The sequence below is a fragment of the Crocodylus siamensis genome, chromosome 1 (genome assembly GCF_052110815.1).
Source record: "Crocodylus siamensis isolate JL-2025a chromosome 1, ASM5211081v1, whole genome shotgun sequence".
NCBI lineage: Eukaryota > Metazoa > Chordata > Crocodylia > Crocodylidae > Crocodylus > Crocodylus siamensis.
The window spans coordinates 139,173,564-139,187,416 of record NC_143395.1 but is presented as its reverse complement, the minus strand read 5'-3'; positions in this window follow the sequence as shown (position 1 = coordinate 139,187,416).

The following is a 13,853-nucleotide window of genomic DNA, read 5'->3' as shown; positions in this document are numbered from 1 at the left end:
CTTGGTGAACAGTTTTCTTCACCAAGCCCTTAATGTACACCCTTCATGTAGCTGTAAGCCACTACCAAGTCCCTTATCAGTCTTCTCTTTTTTTAGGCTAAAGAGTCCCCGGTCCCTCAGCCTTTCCTCGTATGGTTTGCCACAGAAGTCTCTGATCAAAGAAGGGTGACCCTTCTTTGGACTCTTTCCAGCTTTATCACGTCCTTGTCAAAGTGTGGCACCCAGAATTGGACACAGTACTCCAGCTGTGGTCTCACCAATGCCAACTAGAGTGGAAGAATCACTTCCTTGGTTTTTCTGGAAATGCATTGATTAATGCATGCCAGAGTACTATTTGCCCTGCTGGCTACAGTGTTGCACTGCTAGCTCATATTCATGCTGTGGTCTATTATTACCCCCAGGTCCATGTCATTTGCAGTGCCAAGCTTGTAGGTGTGTGAAGTGCGCCACCTTATCCCCAGGTGGAGCACTTTACGTTTCAGGGCTCAGATTTTCACTCAGCTGGCCATTTTTAAAGCTGTGCACTTGTGTTTAGTCATGGCTATAAATTGCTTTCTGTGGGCAGGTTAGGTGAAAACTGTCACTTCTGTCTATGCTCAATAAGCTCACTAGTGATGTTAGATATCCTATATGAAAGGATACCTCTGCATCAGAGCAATGTGTGTATTTTCCAGAGTAAAGAATGCACACCTCCAGCCTAAATTTTTTTTTCAACAAGAGACAAACCCATCTCCCACTACAGTGCAACTGAATCTAAGGCTCAGTTTTTCTGGTTGTAAAAAGAGGGAAGGGAAAGTTGAGATTCCTGGGACCTAATCTGACCCCAGAACATCTATGTAAACAAGGAACAACTAGAAATCTAAGCACAGACCTTCAGGACATGATGTTTCTCTCACTCAAACTGGTCTGAATCAAAAGCAAATCAACAGTGTTACACTGTTATAGACCCAGTATGTCAGGAGAATGAACCTGTCTGTCAGTAATTTTCCAATTTCATCTCAGCCAGCCTTTTCCAGTATTTTAGCAATATTCTTTGCATTTCCCAGTGCCTCTTCTGTCCTATTTGGTAATAGGAAGTTGCTAATTTTCCCTGGGCATGTCCCCACATATAGGGGCATGTGGCTGCCATGGCAAAAATGGCAATGGAACAAATTTGTGCCACTGCTTTTTGCTGCTGTGCATGCCACTGCAAATTGTCTGGAGTGAGGTAGGGGAGGCTGGGGCCAGCACCTGTGTGGCTCTGGCTGGCCAGGTCCCATTTTTTGGCTGGGCACGTTGCTTCTACATGTATCGTGCCACTTCTTTCAGTGGTGGCTTTTTTTTTTTTTTTTTTTTTTTACACCAGGATCTCCCGGTGTCAAAAAACCCATCACACTGCAAATTACCAGCACAGGAACAGGTGCACATGTGCTGCATGTAGTTTGCCACACCTCAAACTGCTTTGAGGCACCACAAACTGGGCATGCATGCTCATCTGGATGTGCCCCCGGTACCTACCAAGATTCTCAACATTCTTTATATGGAATTATTTGAAGAGCCTTCTCTGCCTTTCAGTGCGTCCAGCAGCCTTAGTAGCCCTTTCCCCTGTGCACTCAGGGAGAAGAGACTGTCAAATTTTGGCTTATAAGGAGAGAGTTTCTTATGTTCACTTACTCACTATAAAGTACACTTAAGCAAGAGACCCTAAGTATTTTTATCCAAGTTGTCCTTTTGAACCTTGGCTGACTAGTTTGGAGCTTTCCTTCTATAACCTATTAATTAGCTGTTCTCCTGCTGGAATTTCCAAAACCAAACAGGAAACAAAACATACACCCACCCATATATTCAGCCCTACCTAGTCACTACCAGCAATACACTTATGGGCGCATCTAGATGAGCCCACGTGTGCTTCTTGCAGCATCTCGAACCCCTTTGATATGCTGCAAGAGGCAAGTGCAGGAATGAGAAAATGTACCCCACGCTTCAAGTTGGCAGCACGGGGCCAAATCAAAAAAACCTACAGAAAATAAAAGTGGGGCAGGGCCTGAAGCAACCAGAGGCTGGGTCCTCCAGAGAGACACTCTGGCTGCCAGTGTCTCTACGGTTAGCCCTCATGTTGGTGTTGAAGTATGCTGCCTGCCCCTGGAGGGCAGGCAGTGTGCCAGCAGCAGGGCTTCAGTACCAATAAGTAAAGGGTTGGGTGGGGGGGCCTGGAGGAGGGGACCATCATGGGGTGACAGTAGACAGTATATTCATGTATTAATAAATTCATGAAATATGTATTTAGAGTTCACTTTAGTATTATGATAGCAACACAGGTAGTTTTCCAAATTGCTTTAACACTGTAGATATATCAATAAAGCATTGCCAACTGATCTCTCTCTCTCTCTCTCTCTCGTGGTCTTTTGTTTTTACTTGTGGAGGAACATGGATTTAGAGGTATTTTACAATGACTTTGGGATTTTTTTTATCAGGGATTTATCAGTTTTCCAATAGGGAGCACCATAATTCCTGCTAGGGAGACCAGTGGCAGGACCCTGCCTGCTCGGAGCTGGCACCTTGGACCCAGCTGGCTGTGGCTGACCTCCTGGCCAGTTGGGGCCAGGAGGGCATGCTTTGATAGTTCAAAGCAGGCCACCACACCCAGAACATCTTCCGAGTGTTAGCTGCCCAGACACAGGGCACACATGGCAGTAGTGCTACACAAAGGCCAACTCTGCAGTCACAGCCCACTGGCAGCTGGCCCAGAGGGGCAGAGGCCTCATCTGGGTCTGGCAGGTGCAAAGCAGGTCATAGCCAGGCAGCAGCCCCCACAACCAGGCTGCTGCAGTGGGTAGAGGGTTCAGGGAACTCTCAGGGCTGCTTCAGCAGTCTGGCTGCCACAAGGGGTAGCGTCCCCAAGTACCATTTGGCAGGGACCCAAAGGCTCCTGAGAGCAAGTAGCCCTGAGCTACCTAACAGGGCAGCTTTTTGTACTGATGGGGCCAGGACAGGGCAACTTTTTATACTGCTGGGGACAGCACAGGTGCTGGCCCTGGGCTCTAGCTCCCCTGGCTACAGATCCAGGAGGAGCCAGGCAGGGTTATTTTGCCCCAAGTGGCACAACTTGCCCCACACCAAAGTGCATGTTCAGGCATGTGCGCTGAAGCAAAAAGCCCCGGCTCAAACTTGCACTGCTTCTATTTGAGTTGCTGCAAGCACACGTGCTTGCATGTGTGGACATCCCCATTGAGAACATATTGGATATTAAGTAGAACTGAGTTCATAAATTATATTGCATAAGATAAAAAACAAAGTTACAAGTTCTTGCATGGGTTTTATTGAAGAAAATTATGTTCTTTAATTAAAGCTGTTGAAGTGACTTTTTTCAGAATATATCATTCTTGATTTTCTTTTCCCAAGTGTTAGTTATCGGCACTCTTAAATGCATGTGCCTCTTTCAACCTCAGGACAAGAGTCAATGTTCCTTGTCAAAAACTCAGAGGCACATGATAGAGAAGCTGAAGGATTTGACTCAGCTTTTAAGAGTTCAGTGAGCAAGGATTATTTAAACCAAAGGAACTACCAGACAGAAGGTACCAGACATCCAGGCACCTGTGTCATCCCATGCCTTGCCTCAGCAGACTTGCAGACTGAATACAGACTCTACTATTTGTTTTAACCTTTCCTTTCTTCTGAGCAATGCTCAAAACACTCTTGTATCATCTAAATTTTTCTTCTTTCCCTGGTCTTCCCATTCATTTCATGCTCTTCTGACTCATTCTATAATTTTTGCCATTCTTGATGAGAGCACCTACTCTGCTGCAGACTCTGTCAGCCTGAACAGTCATCCTGTATTTCTAGTTTAACTGATCTAGCATCTAAGTTTAGACCAGTGTCTGGAATAATCAAAACACCTGACAAGATGTTGTAATTTATACCTAGCTACTTGTGGTCCAGGTAGATTTCTGCCTCAGCCAGGGATCAACCATTGTAGAAGTATCCTAAGCATGTTCCCTTTTCTCCAAATGATAATCCATATAGTGATGGCTGGGATTTGAGTGACATTAAATGCTACAGTGGTGGTTGTACAGCCTGTGAGGATTCCTTTGCTCAGGTTGAATTCTCCAGTCTTCAGATTATCCAGGTTTATGGCCACATTCTGCTGACAGCCAGCATGGAGTGGCCACTGAATCTCTAGCATGGGTCAATATTTCCTACATTTTTCTTTCCATGTGGGGAACACAGCATTAAAGTATGGTCTTTATTATGTGAAACTTCTTTTCCTGCTGCTGCTTAATGGCTATGCTGTGAAATTAGCCAGACCTATGAGTTCCCTCTTTCTATACAACATGGGTTTGTGAGAGGAAATAGACCAAGACACGTGGGACCTGGGTTCAAGTCTAGTTCAGCCACAGAATTCCTGTGTGACTTTAGGTAAGTCACTTAATTTCCATTTTCTCTTGTTCTCCAGGTATAAAATAGAGATCATATCTGTCTTCCTCATAGGGAAATTGTAAAGATACTATATAATAGTTGAGTATTTATCTTAGTGCCAATTACATGGCTTAAGTGGGTTTTTTTGCAAGTTCCCTTCTCGACAGACTATATAGCTTAGGTTGGTTCCTTCCATAGTGCACTTTATCAGTGTTCCTGCTATCAAAATTGAGAAATGGAAGCATTTTACTCAGAGAGAGCTCTCTTCCACTGCAAACTCATTTAAACTTAACTTCATAGTCTGGACAGCTCATGTGTAAAGTCTGTTGGTCACGGCATCTCTTGGGGTTTGACTTAAGGCAAAATGTGCATGCAGCCTTTTAAGAGGAAACTGTTCTGTTTAAATACAAAGTGGCATTTTGGTGTCACTGGAGACTTGAAAAAATTATCTTAGTCTGGGTTTGGCTGGGAGTAGATGTCCTGCTGTTGATTTCAGAAGAAGTAGGCCTACAAGCTTACTTTGAAGAGCAGCAGTGCCAAACAAAAAATAGCTTCTATAATGCCAAGGAAGGAACATTAATTTTGCAGCTGTCACGTAGAAAGCAATAGAACCTCACTACTCCTCATGCCTGGGTGTAGAGTATATGGAAGTTCAATAGCGCCCTACTTTTGCTGTTGGTGGATGAGGAAGCCGATGTTCTGCAGAGAAGAGATCCACACACAACACACCAGAGAAGTAGTTTGTCTTTGTCCCTCTCCCCACTACTCGGGGCCAGACTTTCCTGTGAACAAAATGGCCAGTAGTCCTGGGGAACAGAACTGGAGGGGTGCCTTTTCTATAGCTGATTAATGAGCAGCAGTTTCCGATTGGTCAGTGCAATCAGCTGTGCAAACATGGGGAAAAAGGCTGGTAAAATCTATTTGGCTCAGGGTGGTAAAACAGCGTGCTCCCTCTTGCTTTTCATCTTTGCTCATGGGTGCAGGACAGAACAGAGCAATATCCCTCTTCATCACTCTGTCCCTTCTGAGATGCCTTGTACGGCAAAGGCCATTATCAAGGACGGCATTTGTGGCTAGTTTTTGCAGTGCAAGTTGAAAAGCCTCCTTGAAACCTCCTGTCCTTTTACACCAGGTCTTGATCCTGCAAAGTATTGGGCACTTGGCCTTTGACTTTAGTGAGAGAGTTTATGAGCAGTCAAGTATGTACTGCAGTGATTTTACTGAAATGAGGCCAGCATTTCAGGACCGGGACAAGCACAGTCCAGTCCACAGATTAAAGTCTATGCAGGAATAAGGACCCAGGAAAACATAGATTAGAGTTCAGGTTGGAGCTGGAGAGAAGGTAAGACCCTAGTGAGATCACTCGGAGCACGAAGGAGATGCTCTTTGTAATACCCTTAAGCGGCCAAACCGGTTCCTTTATCAAATAGATCAATCAGGTTCCTGCCAAACGTTCAAAATAAAGCTAAATAGAAACCAGCTATTTTCAAGCACTAACTTTATACCTGGGTGGCTCTTTTTATACCTATAGAGTGATTTTTATGGTGTAATAATTACTTTGTACATCTGACTGGTCTAAATTTATTGTCTGATTAACCAGGTAGTTGTGTGATAATTACTTTGCACTTGTGGTGGGTCTAAATGTATTGTGTATTTAACCAGTTATTTGCATAATATATGTAACGTAACAGGGGCCTCAGAAACAAGGGTCTGACAGCAAATAGACATGGGAGGCTGAGTTATCTTACCTGTGTGGAGGGTGGGGGAGAAGCCATCACATGCTGTGCATCATCTCTTGCAGGATCAAGTCTCTTTTCTGCAATTTGCACTAACTAAAGCTAGGTATTCTTTCCTCTCTGTTCAGTACAGATTTAATGCTAAGTGTAGCAACACATTTTCATATCACTACATCTTCATTATTTCAAGTGACTAAATCGTAGCACTTCACCAAGAGCTAGAAACAACTCAAATTAACCTGTGAGAGCCAACATCAATAACCCAAGTAGATCCAGTTTCCTTTTCATTTTAGAATGTAATTGTAGCTTTGCTAATTGTCATCATTATGTCAATCATAATTGATCTCAATTGTTACCAATTTTGTACCAAGCATCCTTTTGAAATACAAGTAGCTTGACCACTTCCATAGAGGAAATCTAAACCTCACTTCATTCACAGTGTATACAAAGAGGAAGGAGTTGGTCTGTGTAGGAAAGTGAAAGGCATTGTGCAGAAACAAGTTAATTTATGGTTTTATGATACATATGATGATGTGACACTATTTAGACAGGTAAGAGACAGAAAGTCACACTGTAATGAGACAGAAACCTCCACATAACCAGAATTTTACTTTATAATGTACAGTAGAAATGATATAAGCCAGAGGAAGCCATACTGTCATTCTGCTTCAAGAAAATTTGGGAGGTGTTGGCTATTGAAATATTAACCTTTCAAAAGCCTTAGAGAAAAGCAGATGGCTCTGACGTTTGCTGACGTATTTGTTGAATTTAAAGAAACCTTTCTGGCAGCCTGAGCCACACCACAACTCAGTTATTTGTTGTCCGTATTAGCCAAGAGATGATTATATCATTTTTAACCACTCAATAATATGAATAAAAGCTATGATGAATCATAATATCTGTTGGTCAAAGTGAGCACATTGTGTTTTTTTTGGGGTTTTTTTTTTATTTATCTAGCATTTGGCCTCCTAAATGTGGAAGGCAACACTCAATAAATGTAAATAAAAAGGAAACTAAGCTGAGAACTGCTGTGGTAGTTTTGATGCAGTAAAAAATAGAGGAAGAGAAAACTAATGTTCTGTTGTGTTTTAAAAGATCCAGGAACTTGCTTCTCTTAACTTCTTCTCTCTGTCTTCATAATCAATTTCATAATCAAAGTTTTAAATCAATGTCCATTCAAGTTTATCAAAAGATTCACTACGACTTTAAATGAGCTTTTGATCAGGCTGTAAGAATTTAGGGGACTGGGCCCAATGTCTGTAAGCACTTTAGTGGGTTTTTAATTCCAGATAAACAAAGTTAAATAATATAATCAAACTAATAAAGAAATTAAATGAAAAATAGAGACAGAAAAAGGAGAACAGGAGGAAAAGAAAATGAACTTACAATAGCTGAAGTTTCCCAGATACACAACAGGCTAAATACGATGAATATTTTCATCTGTAGTCTTACAAAGAATTCTCTGCAAAACCTATAATTGAAACCAGTAAGGTCGGTTCAACCCGGGCTGTGCCCCCCAGCTAAGATGACCAAATGTCTTGGAAAACCAGAAATGTCTGTGTTCTCAAATCTTGTCAGTGAGTGTTCCACAAAGCAGTGCTTTCTCCTAGTTACTTTATCCCTTTGCAGACCCTGCCAGTTGAGTAACTGCTATTTAGTGAGCTGTTCAAAATGACACCAGCTGGCTGAGCACATAAAACCTTCTGCTGAAATGGCTCCTCCTGTGTCTGTTGCTCTAGGTTTTTATCTTGGGTCACATCTCTAGCAGAAGAAAGTGTATGTGGACTGGGGATACAGAAGGGAAAGCTGTCAATAGCTTTTGCTGTCTGCTGGCTGGGGCCCAGATGTGGCTACCAGAGTGGTATAAAGGGACCTTAGTATAGTATAGGTAAGAATCAGATCAGAGGACTTCAAGATTTGGCCCAAATCATTTCTATGTTAAACATTAACAAATGTAGAGTAACTAGGGGCACTTTGATAGCTAGCTAACTTCTGAAGCTGAACACTGATTAAATGTGTGGCTTTTTATTGGAGTGTCAGACAAGAGCATCACAATACTAATCAGGGTGCTGGGTAAACAAGTCTCAGCAGAAAAACAAAACCTACTAAGCTGTTTAGATGTCTCATGATAGATGAGTCAGAAACCCTGTTTCCATCAATATTGATACCGATTTAGCATAATGTGCAAAAAAGAAAACAGTGCTGTGGATTGACAATGATATAGACAAGATAATTTGTAAAAAGACACCCATGACTGGTGGCATAGGTAAAAGGCAAGATACAGCAATTACAAACCACCAGAAAGCCAAACATAGATATAAAGGATACATATATAGATCTCACAAACAACAGAGAATTCAATTTATGGGTTATCCTCATTTCCAAAGATTTTCATCATGCAGAAGCAAATGCTTCCTCCAAAAAGCTGCAGTTGATGGATCAGGGTACATCTTTTTCTTGGTATCAACATAGCAGATAAATATTTTGGCTTTGGTAATCCTATATAGGATCACTACTTCGAATATAAAGGAGAAATAAATGTTTCATAGTAAAGCTTGGAAAGCAATGCTGTGCAGAAGTATGCATCTATAGAAAACAATAGAATTGGGATTGAGTGACAAAGCTATAGTGGGGAACTAGAGGAGAGGTACATTTATTAAAGGGGGTTTCAAATTCAAAGCAATCCAACATAGTTATATTAATGTACTACAAACTACATCCTGACAGAGTAAAACTCAATCCAAGTGTAGTTGATTTATTTCAGGTCCTAACTAAAACTTTGGGTACATCTGCATCCTTATGGCAATGTATGTCCTGGCCTTGAGGCTTCTCCTCACCCACCTGCTCCCACACCTTTAAACCCAGAAATGTGCAAGTGAAACTTATCCAGACCTGCCCTCGGGCACCTATATATGAACAGCATGACTGCTCAGATGCACTGTGATTATAATGCAATGTGGTAATTACCGTGCTCCACCAGACTCCAGCATCTCATGTACCAGCATCCCTGCACGGAAAAATGGTGGTGGGGGCACTTTAACTAAAGCTTGTACAACAGGCATTAGTTAAAGCTCCCCATTGCCATTTTTCACTATGGGGATGCTGATACACAAGATGCTTTGGGCACTTTAATTAGATTAACTCCGAGAGCTGCTCTAATTAAAGCACCCCACCACTACTTTGAAAGCATGTGTATAAATTCCCAGTGCCTATACTTAAAACTTGTAAGCATTAAAAAAGTGTATCTATAATTTTTGTCACTGGACTGTGTGCTTCCTCTTTTCAATAGGAGTATTGGTGAGAGGGTTTAGAGAGGATCCAGTTCAGAGAAAAGCTGTAAGAACTATTAAGAAATCGGAAAATATGCTTTATCATGAGAAACTTGAAGAATACAATTTATTTCCCTTTTTTTTTTTTTTTAAAAAGGGATGACTTAATTATAATGTGAAAGTGCCTGTGTTGGGAACAATGTTTGAAAATAGGCTCTAAACTGCAATGTAATTCAGTGACTGCAAATGAGAGCTAGAGAAAATTAATAGTAGAAACAAGGCAGAAATAGCCACTGAAATGTCTTACTAAGGACTGTGATGGATTCTCCATCAATTTAGAATTTTATACATCAAGATCTAGAGTTTTCCTAAAAGAGAGATTCTCGTTCTAGGGCAGGCAAAATGCAGCCTGCAAGCTGGATATAGCATGCCAGATGATTTTAATCTGGCTCAAGAGTGCCCACCAATTAATTATTTTATCCAGCCTGCATGCTTTGTTCCCACCCTTGTGCATGGGAGGCCCCAGCCCTGGCCCCAGCCAGCATGTGCAGCTTCCAGGTGGGGCCATTGCTGCAAATGCTGGGGGACCACATCAGCTTCCCTGGCTTCTAGTGGCTTCTCTTTGTGTCTGATGCAGTACTCACTTTGTGCAGTAGATAGGGAAGTGCAGCAGGCAGGGGAAAGCTGTAGCTGGGCATGAGCCTGGAGTGTGGGGCTGGGGCTGGCAGGAGTAGAGAGCCTGGACCCCTTGTGGCAGCAGGAGCATGGAGCTTGGGTTGGCAGGGGGTGGTTGTGGGGTTTGAGGGAGGGTGGGAAGGTATGAGGAACACCCCCACTGCCCCACATGCCCTCTCCATGGTGCACAGCCCACACTGCTGGCATCAGCAGCAGCAGGTGGCAAGTCCTCAGGGGTACTCCTGGTCTGTGCAGCCGCCTAGTGGAATGCATCTCCGTCTGGTTCTGGGAGCTGCAGGTGACAGCGAGGAATGGAGACAGGTCAGCCCATCTCTATTGCATGGGGCTCCCCATATTTCACTTGCAGCTCCTGGGACTTGCATGCCACAGGGCAGTAGCCCCATGCAATGGAGCCAGCTGCCTTCTCCACTCCTTGCCATCATGGGCAGCTCCTCAGTTGTTGCTGGGAAGTAGGCAGCAGGGCTCCATGCCACTTCCAGTGGAGTCTTGGGAACTGAACATGGTGGCAAGGAGTGGGGAAAGCAGCTGGCTTCATCATGTGGGGCTTCCCCCTCGTGGCACATGAGTCCTGGGAGCTGCATATGAGCCAGGGGGAGCCCTGTACAATACAGGTGGGCTGGCCTGGCTCTGCTCCTTGTTGCCACCTGCAGCTCCTGGAATGGGCTGGAGCAGTGAGCTGCTGGGCCACTGCACCTGCATGGGCCATGAACATCCCATGGGCCTGTTCCCTGCACCATGGGGGTGGGCATGTGGGAGGATCCACACCCTCCCTCACACCCCACAAAGTCCACCCCCCTACATATACACACAAACACACCCCCTCACAAACCGCACACACAGACCCACCCTCACATCCACATGCCACCATACACACAAACATACTCATTCCCAACCACATGCCACACAATATACAAGAATAAGACTCTGTTTGAGCTGTTATGCAATCACATCTATATATACTACATAAACACACAAATTGGGACAATTTAAAAAAAATTAAAATACATTATAGTAGGTGCCTGATTTTTCAGTATATAATTAGGATTTTTTTCTGGTTCCAAGACAACAACCCCTGCCCCAAAAGGAGTACTTCTAGGAGCAAGCAGATGGACTTCCAGTGGCAAAGGGCAGGGGTTAGGGGCAGGACTTCTGGTCCCAAGATGGTGACCAGGGGGCAGGGTACCTGCCAAGGGGTGGGGCTAAACCAACTCATTAAGTGGTCCTCCACCCAAAATAATTGTTTGCCCACCCTTGTTCTAGTTCATACCAGAATTATTTCAGGAAAGTCATGTGATATATGTCACAAAAAGAGTCGACTAGTTCCTTCTGTTCATTACAGATACCATTCAAGTAATTGGTTAATTGTCCAATTACCTTCAGACCGGCTACAGATGCAAAGTACTTAGCATGCCATAAAAAAAAAAGTCTACCCAGCTATAAAGTTAGACTGAAATGTGTATTAACTTTTTAGGTGGTTGCTATTTTGCTTTAATTTGCACATGTAGCAGGTTCTTCCCTGTGACTGGGAGCCCTGGCAGCTGACAGGGATCCGTGCTATAGGTTTGCACCATGCCCAGCCAGGGCTGGGAGTCCTGCAACTGAGGGGACTCTTAGCCCCAGCATCTGCTGACCCACAGTTGTGGGCTCTTGGCCCCAAGCAGCACAGCTCCTGGTGCCAGGACCCACCTGGGTTGCTGCAGTGTGGGGCACTGCAACTGTCACAGTTTCTCAGCTTTGGTGGTTTTACACACCCTCAAGGCTGGAAGACTGCAGCAGCTGTGCATATGACCCCTGCAGCTCAGAGCCCCTCAGCTGAGAGGGCTTCCAGCGTGGAAGTTTGCTTCTTGTCTGGGCTCCCCCTGCACTGGCAATAAGGCAGAATGGGATCTAAATCATGATCTCACAATCAGGCCTTTTGCTATGTATATATGGCATGGCAGGAAGGACCATTGTTGTTTACCTGCATGTGCAGAGAGCCCCTAGATGATCCCAGTGAGTCTGGATTTTTGCAATCTAAGAATCCATGATGAATTTTCAAAATAAATCTTAAATTAAGGAGCCCTGAATAAAGATCTGTCTGTCCATTCTATTTAAATTTTTTCCAGGTGGACTGGATTAGCATAGTTAACTTTCTGGAGTCTTTTCTTTTTCCTTCACCAATAGTTCTCTGTCTTATTTCTCATGCATTACTGAAAGGTATGACTCCTTCCTCTGACTGGCCCATGGTGCAAGCCTCCATTTCCTAAATGTTGCATTTCCAGACAAGGACTTCAGAGTATTTTCATTTGCTGCCCTTTTGCCCTTAGGAGAAACTCTCTCTAAAAACACCTGCCCTGCTAGTATTATTGTCTTACTGCAAAAGCTTTCTTTAATCTTTCCTTTGCTGCCATGCCTAAAAAACACAGACTTGACAACAGTTAGGTTGCTCTCAACCACTGATCAGTACTCATTTTGTTGTTTCCTCAAGCTCCCCTATCCATTGTCTGTTGTCTAATATGTAGGCTAAAAGCTCTTTGGGGAAGGGACCATCTTTTTTACCTGCATTTGTACAGCACCTAGTACAGTTGTTGAGTCCTGGTCCATGACTAGAGATCCTAGGCACTACAGTCGAACAATAGCAGTACAACGTACTGTCCTCTTCAACAGCACCTTTCAACCTACAGTGCCTTAAAAAGCATGGGGCTTGATTCATCCCATGGTTTCAGTGTGTAAAACTTGCAATCCTCAGCTTGCATGGTTGTAGTTGCACCCAAGAGGGATTCCCAAGGGGAGGCCCTGTGGTAGCACAGTTGTGCCCCTCTTATGGATACCAGGATGGGAGCACAGGAGGTGGAAACTGCTTTATATTCTAGCTGGAGCTCACTAAAAGCCCTGCCAGTGGAGGTTGCCTGGGAGATGTTCTACATCAGTCCCTCTCCTGGATACTGTGGCATTTTCTCCCTGGCTGACCCAGTCACTTTTTGGGCAGCACCAGCTTGCTCCAAGTTCCCTGACAGAGCAGGATGTTGCACTCCAGTTGCATTGCTGAATTTCTCTCTGTGGGTGAACTTTCTGCCATCGTGGTGCCCACTGCCAAGTTTCTGTCAGCAGAACTCATGTGGAGAATTGGGCCCATTAATTCAATCTCACTATCTGTGAGGTACATAAGGGATTAGAGGTTTCATTTCAACAGCCATTGAAATGCAGCCATTCAAGTGCACATTGTCACTAAACAACAGTTCAGGACAGGAAGTTCAGAAGTGTATTGAACCAGACTGAGACCACGGGGGATTTTTGGCAGATAAAGTGTAATTTTCTGTGTTAGAATTTGGCTATTACCAACCCACCTCTTCTCCAAAAAATGACATGACATGTAGTGACTGGAAGGCTTAAGCAGCTGGAGGCCTGATTTTCCATTGATTTGTACCTTGCATAGCACTATCTGTGCAGAGGGAACTCAGGCAGTAATAGTGGTATGATGGAGTGCAGCACTACCAATGATCTAAAGATGTGGCAAATTCTGATTTTGTAGCATTGTATACTCACTGTATGATGAAATTAGCTGTATTCTACGGAAATTCACCCTGGTGAGAGCAAAAGGCATTTGCTTCTGCTACCTTCTTTTGAGGGTGGTCCAATAAAAGATATCATGCTAAGAATGCCTTCCCTCTCACAATTCTGGACCACCATAGCTACAATGTCACTCTTGCAGCTACATTGCTTTGAGGTTTTTGTCAGAAGGTGACTTTTTTGTCCACTGGAAGTCCCAGAGGAAGGT